General features: G+C 47.2%; 1 long non-coding RNA gene across 1 annotated transcript; it reads right to left on the bottom strand.

The window, feature by feature from the left end:
* Nucleotides 1-98: 98 nt before the first annotated feature.
* On the bottom strand, nt 99-6,435 carry LOC123648870. The gene is made up of 2 exons (XR_006738811.1): nt 6,181-6,435; nt 99-665 (listed from the first exon to the last, which is right to left on the bottom strand). It is a non-coding gene; the product is annotated as an uncharacterized LOC123648870 (long non-coding RNA).
* Between the last annotated feature and the right edge of the window lie 7,467 nt (nt 6,436-13,902).

Raw genomic sequence — 13,902 nt, 5'->3', positions numbered from 1 at the left:
TTATTCTAGAGAATAGTAGATACCAACCTCTATGCAAGCCAGGCATGCTCTCAGGGATACCCAGAGAAAGTCGAAATTTTTGTGACCTTCCCTTGCAATACTTTGTTTTGCACTCATCCCGGTACTCATACCCCTCTCCTGTAAAGGGAGGGGGTAGACATGTCTCTGGTTAGCATGTCGTCCCCGTAGGGAGGGAGCCGTAGTAATCTTCACCAAAACCATCTTTTACTGCCAGTCGTTGGTAATGAATTTGGATAGGTTTAGCAAGGATAGCATCAATTTGTCTTTTTATGAGATCTGTAAAATGGCGAAATGCCCAGGGTCCAAAGGTTATAAGCAGAAGGAGGCAAAGGAGGGGGCCCAAGGTAGGGAGAAGGTAGGGGAGAAGTCCGTTAAGTCCGGTCCAGAGTGGGTTTTCAAATAATTCTTTTCTTCGTTTGATGAGATCTTCTTGTAATTTTTTGATCTTGTCCCCGACGATGCCAGACTTGTTGGCATAGAAACAGCACCGTTCCTACAAAGCTAAGCAAATTCCTCCCTCCACCGCAGTCACAGGGGTTCCCATAGAGGAGTCTTATGAGTTCTTGCGGATTTGGCGGGGGTCCGAAGCCGGCGTATATACAGGAGGAGCATATGAGGAGGATAAAGAGGCAGAGCTTCATTGCCTGCAAGGAAGAAAACAAGTCTTCTCAGGGACTTGTCCCTGGATTGGCTGAATTAATTTTTCTGGGGGGGGGGGTTTATAGGCTTGACTAGGCGTTCAGGTAGCCATCGAGGCCCTCCCTCTTGAGTATCATAGATACAAGCGGAACCGCGTCCCCATATGAGGACCGGGTCGGGACCCTGCCATTTAAGGGTCGAGGGATTTTTCCACATAACCTGAGCATACTGATCATTTGTCTTTTGATGCCAATGACGATCGGCGGCTGATTTCCCTTGTATATCGAGGTGCAAAAAATTAAGAGTAAATAGAGCATGGTTAAGGAGGTTACGCGGAGAACCTCTGGTGGGGTAAAGAGTGGTGGTTTTTAGCTTGTTTGTGGTATTTTTCAGAGTTTGGTTAGCCCTTTCCACGATACCCTGGCCTTGGGGATTATATGGAATTCCAGTAATGTGTTTAATCTGTAGCTGGAAGCAAAAGGTCTTGAAATTTTGAGAGGTGTATCCAGGGCCATTATCTGTTTTAAGAACGTTAGGCTTGCCTAGGACAGTGAGGCAATGGAGGATATGAGCAATTACATTTTTGGTGGCCTCACCACTTTGAAGAGTGGCAAGGATAAAGCCACTGAAGGTGTCAACCGTGACGTGAACATATTTTAGGTTGCCAAACTCTGGGACGTGTGTGACGTCCATTTGCCATATAGCATTTGGAAGTAGACCTTTAGGGTTAACGCCCAGGTGTGGCGAAGGTAGGAAGGTTACACAACCTGGGCAGTTTCTAACAATGTCTCTAGCTTGTTCTCTGGTAATCTTAAAATGAAGACGCAATGTGCGTGCATTCACGTGGTGGAGGTTATGAAATTGCTGGGCAGTTTTAAAGGGGTCCTGTAGTAGGGCAAAACAGGCTCGGGTCAAGGAGTCGGCCTGTGCATTTCCAAGAGAGAGAGACCCAGGAAGGTCAGAATGAGCTCTCAAATGCCCAACAAAAAAGGGCTTAGACCGTGACAGGATCAACAACTGTAGCTGTTGAAACAAAGGCACCGCATTGGTGGAGGGTTTAATGAAGGGAACTGTCTCTAATAGGGGAACAGAGGAGGCAACATATGCACTATCAGTATATAGATTGAAGGGCTCATTGTTCAAGAGCTTAAAAACCTGTATGATGGCAAACAATTCAACAAGCTGAGCCGAGCGAAATGGAGATGAAAGAACATATTTTTTATCATTTATAACATAAGCGGCCGTGCCCGAGGAGGAGCCATCAGAGAAAACTAAGGCTGCTCCATCCAGGGGTTTAGATGAAGTAACCCTTGGGAATGTAAAGGGGTGCAGCCGAGAAAATTGGAGTAGCCGATTGGCAGGGTAGTGATTGTCAATCTGGCCTTGAAATGAGATCAGGGAAATAGCCCAAGAGTCGTCATTCTGTATCAGCCAATGTAATTGTTCCTTAGTATAGGGGAGAACAAGGTGGTTAGGATCTTTCCCAAAGTGTAGACGACTCTTTTCTCTTCCCAGTCTTATTAATTTTGAAACTAGATCAGTATAGGTGGGTAAGACCTTACTTGGAGAAGAGGGTAAGTGTAACCATAATAAAGGGCTCTGTTGCCATAGGACCCCAGTAGGAGTGTACGGGGTGGCACAAATTATTAGGGAAAAGGGTTGACTATAGGTCAAAAATGTAACCTGCTGGTTTTGTATCGCTGTCTCCAAAAGTCGGAGTGAATGCTGTGCCTGAGGGGTAAGAGTGCGTGGAGACAAAGGGTTAGCATCGCCCTGAAGAATATCAAAAAGAGGTTTAAGTTCTCCTGTGGTTAGTTTTAGATAGGGCCGTAACCAATTAACATCTCCCAGGAATTTTTGAAAGTCATTAAGAGTACGCAGGTGATGGGTCTTTAACTGCACCTTTTGAGGAGTGATGGCAGTAGTGTTGAGCTCAAAACCTAAGTAATAATAGGGATCTTTTAACTGTATTTTATTGGGAGCAATCTGTAACCCAAGGGCCGTAAGGACCTTTTGCAAGTGGGCACTACAACTAAGTACCTCAGAGGTAGTTTTGTCTGCTAAAAGAATATCATCCATGTAATGCACAATATAAATGTGAGGCCATTGGTCCCGAAGGGGATCTATGGCTTGTGCAACATATTTTTGGCATAGAGTAGGACTGTTGGCCATGCCCTGCGGGAGCACTTTCCACTGAAACCTTTGCATTGGTCCCTTGAAGTTAATTACAGGCAGGCTAAACGCAAAGCGTTCCCTATCTTGGGGGTGTAATGGAATGGTAAAAAAGCAGTCTTTGAGATCAATGATGATTTTGGAATGGTTAGATGGAATAGCCACAGGGGATGGGAGTCCAGGTTGTAGGGCTCCCATGGAAAACATCGTTTTGTTGATCTCTCTTAGGTCTTGGAGCAATCTCCATGCTCCGCATTTTTTCTTTATGACAAATATAGGTGTGTTCCACGGTGATGTGGTGGGTTCAATGTGGCCAGCCATTAGTTGTTCCTGCACTAACATTTTTGCTGCAGCCAACTTAGTTTCAGTCAGTGGCCATTGGTCTACCCAGACGGGGGTATCTGTTTTCCATTTTATTTTGTCCGCATGGGGTGCAGGAAGATCAACGGCCATTAGGGTAAATTTTGGTTGCCTAGTCCTTGTCGATTGATATTGGGTGTGACTACAATGGGTTTTGTAATACCTTGGTTGTTTTTTCCTAGCCCTTGGCCGGGAAGGAACCCTTGATTTAACATTTGATGAGTCACCACCTCACTTGGGCTGCACATGATAACTTTTAGTTGTGATAATATATCTCTCCCCCAAAGATTGACGGGGATCCCTGGAATGATATAAGGCTGAACTTTTCCTGTGTTTCCCTCTGTATCAGTCCATGTTAGAATTTTAGAACTTTGTTTAGGGTTGGTGGACTGTCCAATACCTTGGAGATGGGTGTGGGAGGTCTTAGAAGGCCAGGAGGAAGGCCAGTGTGTGTCTGAGATAACGGTAGCATCAGCCCCTGTGTCTATCAATCCCTCAAATTTTTTGCCTTCTAAAAATAGGGTCAATAATGGTCTATCGGGAGTAACTTGTTGGACCCAATAGGCGTTGGAAGAGCCGAAGGCGGAATGAGAGCGGGGATAGGGAGAACAGCTACTATTCTGAGTATTTAAAGGTAATATGAGTAGTTGAGCCAGTCTTTGACCCCTCTTAATGGGGACTGGACCCGAGGATGAGGATATTAAAATCTTGATTTGTCCCTCATAGTCATTATCTATGACTCCAGGGACAACAGTCAGGCCTGCGAGGGAGGAGCTCCCTCTCCCAAGGATTAGACCAAAAGTTCCCGGGGGCATGGGGCCAAAAACAGTTGTGGGGAGTATTTGCACACCGTATTCAGGGATTAATATTGTGTCGGTGGCGGCACAGAGGTCCAGGCCTGCACTTCCGGGGGTGGCTCGCTGGAGGACGCTAACTCCTGGGCGGGGGAAGCCTGCCTCGGGGGGACGAACCGTACTGCCCCTAGGTTCTGTCCCGGGGATGGGGCCAGGGGCTGGCCCCTCTTGGAGTTTCCCTGCGTCTTGGGGAGAAGGTTCCCATCGATATCAGTTTTAGAATAACAATCAAATGCCCAATGCTTCCCTCTCCTACAGCGAGGACAGATAGAGGAAGGAGGGGGTCGGGGTTGCCTGACATTATTTTGGGAAGTATTTTGAGGTTTTGTTGGACATTCTCGGGAGAAGTGGCCAGGCTGTTTACACGTGAAACAGGTCTTTGTTTGTTGGGTTTTATGGGTGGCAGCGGTGACAAAGGGTTGTAGGGCCGCCCCGATGGCAACACCGATGGAGTGGGAGGTCCCAACTCCTGAACACAATTTGATATAGTCAGCGAGAGAGCCGTTACGGTGTGGGCGAATTGCTTCTTGACAGGCGGGGTTGGCGTTCTCGTAAGCTAGATGTTTAAGAAAAACACTTTCGTTTTCGCCTTCCCCAACCAGTCGTTCTGCTGCATCTGTAAGTTTACTGATAAAGTCACAGTATGGTTCATCTGGGCCCTGGCGGATTTCGGCTAGGGATGTGGTGGCGGACCCCTTAGGCGGGAGACGACGCCAGGCCTTCAAGCCAGCATTTTGAATTTGGGCTAGTAACCCCGGAGGGAAGGCGGCTTGAATTTCATTAGTCTGGTAAGGGGGTCTTCCTAAAAGTTTGTCTCTGGTCCAGGTCCTAGAAGTTCTATTTTCTGCATTGCGTTGTGCTGTCTCTCGGCAATTTTCTACAAAGTCGGTACGCCAGAGGACAAAATCACCCCCGGAAAGGGTGGCACGAGCTAGCATGAGCCAATCATTTGGTGTTAGCCATCGGTCGCTAAGGCCCTCAAGAAGTGCCATGGTGTAGGGCGCAGTGGGCCCATATAAACTGACCGCAGCCTTTAGATCTTTAAGATGTTTAAGATTGAGTCTGCGATATTTTTGTCCTGAATTATGGGAAGAGTCACCCTCAGGCTCCTCTGTGTCAGAGGCCTCCTCCGCAGAGGGCGGGTCCTGGGAGTCAGGGTTTTCTTGTTCCTCTCTCCCTTCCTCATCTATGTTATCTTGATCAGGGGGTCTGGGGGCGCGACTTCATGTAACTGGAAAGGCTAGCAATGGCAGATCGGGAATTTTTTGTTTCTTGGATGATGTACTAGAGTTGTTGAGAAGAAGTGAGCCGAGCTCACTCTCGAGGGCTCTAAGCTCTTTAACTAAGCTAATGTGTTCCCGTTTTTGTCGGAGTGTTTCCCTAAGGGAGGAAATTTGTTGGGTTAGAGAAGAATTTATTTGTGGCGGGGGGTCATTTGGAGGACGTGCCTCGGGCGCAGGGCGTAAAAGGTTTTCAAACGGCGGAAGTGGTTGAGGGAAGTGATAAGGGGGGGGTTTGTGGGGAGCGGAGGGTAACGGATGAAGAACTGGCGCAGTAAGCCGCCAGGGGTCCTCCTCATCATGGTAATGAGCCGCCTGGTCGTCTAAGACTTCCTGGTCCTCAGGAGGGAGCTGATCATCGTGAGGAGGGGAGGAAGTGAGGGGAGGGTATAATTTTGGGACCTTTTTGAGAGTTTCTTTGAGGGGTTCAATATTGGAGTTGTCAGGCTCTTCCGGCATACTTATGGTAACCGAGTGGCAAGCCGAGGGGGGGCGAGAGCTGGCTTTAAGAGCCGCTTCGCCCGTCTGGATTATATGTTTAATGTCCGAATCTTGAGAATGAATTTGTAAAATATCATTAATTAAGTTCCAGTAGGAAAAGGTAGACACAGGGACCTTGCTAGGGCCAAAGGTGCGATAATAGTCATTGAGGCAGTCACCAACCCGTCTCCAGCACTTTTGATCAATGGTGCCCTCTTGAGGGAACCAGGGACAGACATCAGCCAGGAAACTAAAAAAACTACGTAAATCTTTCTTTTTAGCCTTAATTCTGCGTGCCTTGAGGGAATCCTTAAGACCATTAAGGAAGAGCTCATGCGAGCTCAATTCTTGTCCCATTATGATCACCTACTCACCGTTCCGATGTCCGCTGGGGCGGCCAATCCAGCGACGATCAACGCGGAGTCTTATCCCGTGGGCTGATGGCTCACGGGCTCCAAGCGAGCTCTTGGGCTCAGGGGGTGCCCGGCCGGGGCGTCTTCCGAGTAGGTGCCAACAGCGCTGTTCCGTGCCTCGGGCCCCACATTGGGCGCCAGTTTATGTCCCGACCAGCGGGGCATACAACGCAGGGGTGCGAGGAGGACTACCTGCTGCTGGTGAAAGAAAAGAGACAAGAGACACACAAAATGGGGGCAAGACAAGATTCTGATCAAGCCCCAAAATTTTATTGCTGGGTGGCTGCTTATATGCACTGTAACGGGGGAGGGCAGGAATAAGAACACGTGGCAGCTTCTGATAGGAGGAAGGGCGGTGATGTGATATGAGACGAGGGAGTGGGAGGGGTGTTACAGGCTTTGCGCGCGCTTTCTTTGTGCAAGAGGGAGGAAGAAGAAGTATGTAAGCTTAAGATGGCGCTTTGTATAAGATGGCGTTTTGCATAAGGCTAAGCTGGCTCCCAACACGGGGCTATGAAAGGCCTGGTTCCTTTCATCAAAGTGATATCACCAATGAGTCACTCTAAGTTTTGCTGTGGTTCGCTGCCCTGTCATTCGCTACCTTTGTTATCCTCTATTTCTCGGTAACTAGCAGTACATTGTAGTGACAGAGAGTGATCGAGAAGTCAGACCACCTGCCTTCATATTCTAACTTTGTCACTTACTGTGTGAACTTGGCTAAGTGTTTTGTTTGTTTTGTTTTGGTTTGGTTTGGTTTTTGAGACAGGGTCTCTTGTGTTGCCAGGCTGGTCTCAAAATCGAGGGCTCAAGCAATCCTGCCTCAGCCTCTCGAATCGCTGAGACTACAGGCGGGCTCACCACCATGCTGGCTCTGGCCAAGCTTTTAAACGTCCCTGAGTTTCTATTTTGTTGTCCTTAAAGTTGGAATAATGATAGGACCAATTCTTTAGGTAAAAGTGATTAAATGAGACATTGCACATAAAGCTCTCGACACAGAGTAAGGGTGATGGTGAGGGTAGAAATGATAGTAGCAGTAGAAACAGTGATAGTGACAAACCAAACAGCAGTTGTGTACTTGTTTCAGGAATGGGAGAGTCGAAGGGAAGCGGGGGAAGGTGCCCTGTAAGTTTGGGGCCAGGAAGAAGCTCAGGGAAAGAAATTCCTATTGTTTGTGTTTAACCTCTGAGGGCCTCATCATCCCAGGTCGGTTCCCTTAAACCTGCCCACAGCCCTGGAGTCCTCCCTTCATTCAGGACTCTCTCTCTGTCGCCTGGACTAGAGTGCAGTGGCATCATCATAGCTCACAGCAACCTCCAACTCCTGGGCTTGAGCCATCCTCCTGCCTCAGCCTCCTGAGTAACTGGGAGTATAGGCACATGCCACCATGATGGCTAAGTTTTTCTATTTTTAGCAGAGACAAGGTTTCACTCTTGCTCAGGCTGGTCTCCAACTCCTGAGCTCGAGTAATCCTCCCTCTTTGGCCTCCCAGAGTGCTAGGATTACAGGCGTGAGCCACCACACCTGGCCCATTTAGGACTCTTCATTGGAACCATCTGAGTGGATTCTGTTTCCTGGGGGGACCCTGACTGCTCCAGTACGTGATGCTGGTTGTGTGTCTTTCCATCAATCTTCTGAGCTGTTCTCACACCAGCCTGTTCTCCCAACTTCTTTCCTTGGCTGTGCACACCAGCCTTTCCCCAAGCCCCCGAGTGTGATTTTACTTGTCCTTAACTGATTCTTTGCTTTCCCTGAGTCCACATCCAGCAAGTCCCCACATCCTGAGACTCTTACCCCACAGGGTCCTTCGTGTTTACCCTTCCCTTCCTGTGGCTTCTCCCCGTCCAGACCCCTCTTCCTGCACACTTGGCTATAACAAGAGTCCTAACTAGATTCCCCGCTTCCAGGCTATTCCTCTGCACCCTCTTTCACTCCCTTTCCGATTAATCTTCCTGCAGCTGGAGCTTTCAAACTCTTTGACTGTGACTCACAATAAGAAATATATTTTACTTTACAACCCAGTACACACACCAAAAACTCACAAAGCAATACTGTCCTCTGACTTTTTTTTATTCACAAGGCACTAAATTGACTTTAGGACCCACTAAGGGGTCATATTCCACAGTTTGAAAACACTGCCCCAAAGCATAGCTCTGATTATGTCACTGCTCCAGGGAAAGCTTTCAATTATCCTGGGCATCCACTGAATTTTGTACCCATTGTTTAACCTGGCATTAAAGGCCTTCTATGGGATGACCCTAAGTTGTCTGTCTAAACATTTCTCTTTCCACCTCCATTTATGCCATTTAACTCTCTGGGCCTTAGTGGTCTAATAATATTGAATGGGAATACAAATACTTCCCGAGCCTGAAGGCCAAGGGTAGACTAGATGGTCCGTGTAGTTTCCTTTACCTACAAGAGCTCTGATTCTGGGATTGTGAGTACCCAATATCCAATAACCAAACATACCTCCTCTCTGATCTCTGTGCATTTCCCCATCCGTATCTTTGTTTATGTTGTTCCCTGTAGTCCTCGTCCTCCGTGTCCCTCTATCTTGCTATGCTGAAATCCCATCAAGGTGCAACAAGAGCAAGGGACACCAAAAGGTCAGAATCAGACCTTACTCAGGGAATGCAATTAGTCCACTGAGTCTGCAAGGCTGGCAAGGTGAGAAGGAAAGAGATGAAACTGAAGAGGGGCTGGGCTAGATCATGCCAAGCCGAGATCCTTAGGCTGAGATTTCCTGTTCAGTTAGAGGCCATGGGGAGTCAGTGATAGTTTCTGAGCAGGTGTGACACATTCAAAGGTGAGGTTTAAGAAGACTGATTTACCTAGAGCTGGGACATCAGAGGTTACTTCAATAGTAAAATTGACACAGCCTGGATGTAACTGGTATCAGGGCAGGCTAGACCAGGGATGGACACTAGGAATCCAGGCAGGCAGCATCTGGGAGGCTCTGCTTTGGCCACAGATGGGCACCCTGGAGAGCAGGAGGAACACAGGGTCGGGGTGAAGGGACGGAGCTGAGCAGATAGCCGATAAGGTGCCTGGCACCTGCCAGCTCTGGCAACACAGTCCAGGGACACAACTGGGGACGGGGACCCGGGAGCAGGACACCAGTACCTGGGAGGGCTGGGGAGGCAGAGCTTCTGGCAGCAAAGAAAAAGCACGACCCTTTACTCAGGCCCTGCTGTGACAGGTTCTCTTCCAAGTGCTTGTGCATCTGACCCCAAAGCCTGAAGTCTGAATGACGCCCAAAACCACCAGGGTCTCCGAGGGCAGCAAGCAGATTCTTTCTCCTCCTGGGACCTAGCACAGTGCCTGCACAGAGTGAGCCTTGATAAGTATTTGTTAGGTTGAACTGAAAAGGGGTTAGCATTGTTATCACCACACAGGTAACACTTTTGTCTATCTTCATGGGTAATTTTTTGTGTCCTGGGCCTTATGCTATTTAACTGAAAGAGCCTGAATTCTTTTCTAAATACCAAAGCTCTGTGGCTGATTATATTGATATTCTGATTGCATTGTCCTAAATGCGTTTCTAGATGAAAGGCTTGAGGTGCAGCTTAAACAACTGATGACTGTGAGCCCCAGAGCAAGCCCTACTGTTGTTTGTCCCAAGGGCCTTGAGGAACAGAGAGAGCTCAGCGCTGTGGTGAAACATTACCTATAAATCATTATAGATTTGTTCCCCTTCATGCAGAAGGAGAAACCAGCACTATTATTATTTCTCTTTTGTACACACTGTCTTGCAGATATACCATAAATGTCTTAGTCCCTCCCACCCCACCAATGTGCTAAGGGGCTCGGTAGTTGGGTGGATCCACTCAGGGAGCCAGAGGTGTCGGAAACAAGCTAAGTCCTGGGCTGGAGCTGCTGGCTTCTGTGCGGGTCCCACTGGAGCTGCAGCAGCCCTGATGGGGGTGGGAGAGCTGGCAGCAGTCCCTTTGGAGCAGCACACTCTTGGGTGTGAACAGGGGCCGTTTGCCAGGAAAAGTGTGTAGAACTGTTTCCCTTGGTAAACTCTCCATGAGCATGGATTATTCAGAATCTATGAGTCCTAGTTATCAGTTAACATTTACTAAAAGCCTCTCTGCCAACAGGGAAACAGAGAGAAGCCTGGCCAGTTCCACTTCTGAGGCTCACAGTATTTTTTTTTTAATTGTACAAATGGCGAAACAGGATTAAAAATTATAGTATGTTTTAACATTTGTTTTCAAAATTAAGATTATATGATGAATATTGTCTTCTTTCCCTCCTGTAAGTATAACTCTGTGTCTGAGTTTATAATCTCATTTGCAGAAAGTGTGAAAGTCCAAGTTTGAGGCCCTTTATGATTATGTGGGCTGGATCTCTTGCCGCACCCCCTGGATCCCACCCAGGGCTGTTCGTCCACCACCATTCTCCACCAGGCAAGATGCAGGGACCACAGCTCATTACGTAGGGCTTTAGCTAAGGCCAGACAACCCACCGCTTCCATGCAACCACACAGGTACCCTTCTGCTTCGATTTGAGCCTGGAGCTTTGATCTGCCCTGAGAAGCTCACACCCAGATGCAGGGACTCCGTTCCTGTCTGAAGCAACTATCCTGGGTTGGGAAAGCCTTTACTGCCAACTCAGGCAATAAACCATACTATTTGGCTTCAGTTCTGTCTATAGTTTCCCCACATGCACTAACACTGTGAGAACACCCTATTTCTAAATGTTTGGACACGCTCACCTGTAGCAACAGGAAAAGAAGGGATTCCCCAGGGAGACTCTTTTGCTTGGGCACTTGATAAACCTCTGTAAAGCCACAGAGTTAGAAATAGGATGCGCCCTGATGTCCAAACACAGAGGCACATGATTGGATTTCCATTGTGATAATATGACGAACTGCCAGCAACCTTTAAAAAAAATAGCCAAAGAGGCCGGGCGTGGTGGCTCACGCCTGTAATCCTAGCACTCTGGGAGGCCAAGGCCAGCAGATTGTTTGAGCTCAGGTGTTCGAGACCAGCCTGAGCAAGAGCGAGACCCCATCTGTACTAAAAATAGAAAGAAATTATATGGACAGCTAAAATTATACGTAGAAAAATTAGCCGGGTGTGGTGGCACATGCCTGTAGTCCCAGCTACTTGGGAGGCTGAGGCAGGAGGATCGCTTAAGCCCAGGAGTTTGAGGTTGCTGTGAGCTAGGCTGATGCCACGGCACTCTAGCCAGGGCAACACAGTGAGACTCTGTCTCAAAAAAAATTAAATTAAAAAAAAATAGCCAAAGAGACCTAACCCCAAACACTAACACATCTACTCTATAAGATTTTGGCTTAAACAATGGTGAGAGGGACCCATTTCTTTGGAATTTGCTTCTTCAACAGCTTTGGGGGGACTCAAACAGGGGGCTCCTGTGAGGCCCACTGACCTCTGGGGTAAAACCTTGCTGGGTTTTCCTTACTCAGATCTTTCCCCTAAGAATTTCAAATCTGTTTCAAGAAAGTTAAGGAGTTAGCACTTAACCCTCACAAGCCCATGCAGAACAAGGGTTCCATCTCTTCTAGAAGTGGGAAATCTGAGCTGAGCCCTGTGGCCTGTTCTGTCCTTGGATGGTGGACTGATTCCTGCCCGGAGTTCACTGATGATGACAATGTAAAGGGATGGTGAGGATGGGAGTGACGCAGTTAGAGGGAGCGCTCTAAGCAGCCGGTAACCTAGAAATTACTGATGTGTGAAAATGCCTACCCTTCAGAAAAAGCAGATAAGCAGATGAGAATGAGAGGAAGGAATAACATAGAATCTGTAATATCACTAAAGGAATAAAAATACTTTTCCTATCAGTGTCATCTTAATTACAAAGGTGCACAAATATGATGATGCAGCTGCCACTATTGTGTTTTTTGGCAAACAGCTATGTAATTTTGTTTCCTCACCAGCTTGTAGCAAAGGAAAAAACATTTTTTAAAAAATTTAAAATCCCAAGGGGGAAAAAAGACACAAGTGGAAGGAACACTTTTTTCTCAGATCTGATCACACTCACATTTGAAAAAGTAGTATACCTCTAAACATATTTATCTTAGAAAGCTTCTGCCCACCAGAGAAATGGTAGAAAATAGGGCTGGTTACTTCATATATTTATCTTGGATGTTAGCTCTTGAAAGAAGAGAAAATGATAGTGGAAGTACCATATCTATCATTAATTACCGAGCTTCAGAAGTCCTCAGTCACATGACTTCTAGTGTGTATTTCTGAAGGAAATAATGATCATTGCCTTCCTTTCTTTTCTTTGCCTTTTGTTTTGTTTTGTTCTATCACCCTGGCTGAAGTGCGGTGACATGATCATAGCTTACTGCAGCCTTGAACTCCCAGGCTCAAGTGATCCTCCTACCTCAGCCTCCCAAGTAGCTGGGACTACAGACATGTGCCAACACACCTGGCTAATTTTTAAACTTTTTATAGAGATGGGGTCTTGCTATGTTGCTCAGGCTGGCCTCAAACTTCTAGGCTCAAGTGACCCTCCCACCTCACCCTCCCAAAGTGCTAGGATTACAGGTGTGAACCATGGTGCCCAGCCTTCTTTGCCTTTAAGAGTGAAAATTCTACTATGGCTATTATATAAATTGTGCTGAATCTGATTATAACTAGACTAGTGGTTCCTTCCCTCCCATGCCTACACTCTCCACCCTCTTTATTGCCAGCTAAAAATGATTTATTTTCTCTGTCTCCTACCATCAAGAACTCTGGCCCCAGTGACGCCTATCTTCATGTCTAAGGAAAACAGATGTCATTCCGCCATTAACATGTGTTCATTCAGGGTATGGTATTTTGCTAGATACTAGGAGTAAAATAGTGACCAAAAAAGAGCCCTAGACAAGTGGTAAAAATCACACCAATAAACATAACATTACACTCTATGACAAGTGCCTGTTCTTTCCAAGAAGAAATCATCCTTGTTCTTAATTCATCTTTTCCTGTCTCCTTGTTCCCTCTCCAACTTCAATCTTACCTTGTTCACCTGGTTCTTCCTCCCCATCAGCAACATGTTCTGGTTTCCCCTCTTAACCTGCCTGCAAATGTCTGGAAAGAATAGTTTTACATTCTTCACCTTCTTTTCAGCCAACAAACCATGTAAGTTGGTGCTCACCACTACCATCCTCCTGAAAACACTGTCTCAAGGGTAGCAACAATGGTCTCCCCAGTACTGAGCGTTGTTGCAGCCTTCACTGTTGCTCTTGACCTCTCCACAGAGTCTACCACCCCTGACAACCTCTACCTGGAGACGTTCTTCCCCTATCAGCGCTCTCTTCTTTCTCCTTACCCTGCTTAGGCACTGGGATCTCCCAAGGTCCCATTCGTAGCCCTTGTCTCTCTTCCACCCATTCCGGGAGATGGCGTCAACGACACTCTCCCTTACAGCTCCAATTTGAGTTTCTCCTGAGCTCAGACCCATATTTTCGTTTTAGCCTTTACTCTTGGATGACCTGTTGGAGTTCAGATCTGAGGACATGCAAAACGGAACTCATGTTTCTCCCTCTCAACCCATTCTTTCTCTGTTCTCTAGCACAACAACAGCATCACTTTCCATTCAGACACCCACGTCAGAAACCTCCAAGATATCTGTGACCACACTTTCCCCCTTATTTAGGCATTCTATCTGCCACCCAGTCCTGTTAGGGTTCACCCTGAAATGTCTGTCCCATGAGGGATGACAAACAGG

Source organism: Lemur catta, chromosome 1 (genome assembly GCF_020740605.2).
Source record: "Lemur catta isolate mLemCat1 chromosome 1, mLemCat1.pri, whole genome shotgun sequence".
NCBI lineage: Eukaryota > Metazoa > Chordata > Mammalia > Primates > Lemuridae > Lemur > Lemur catta.
The sequence above is the reverse complement of the archived record's forward strand: the minus strand, read 5'-3'. Positions and strand labels throughout refer to the sequence as shown.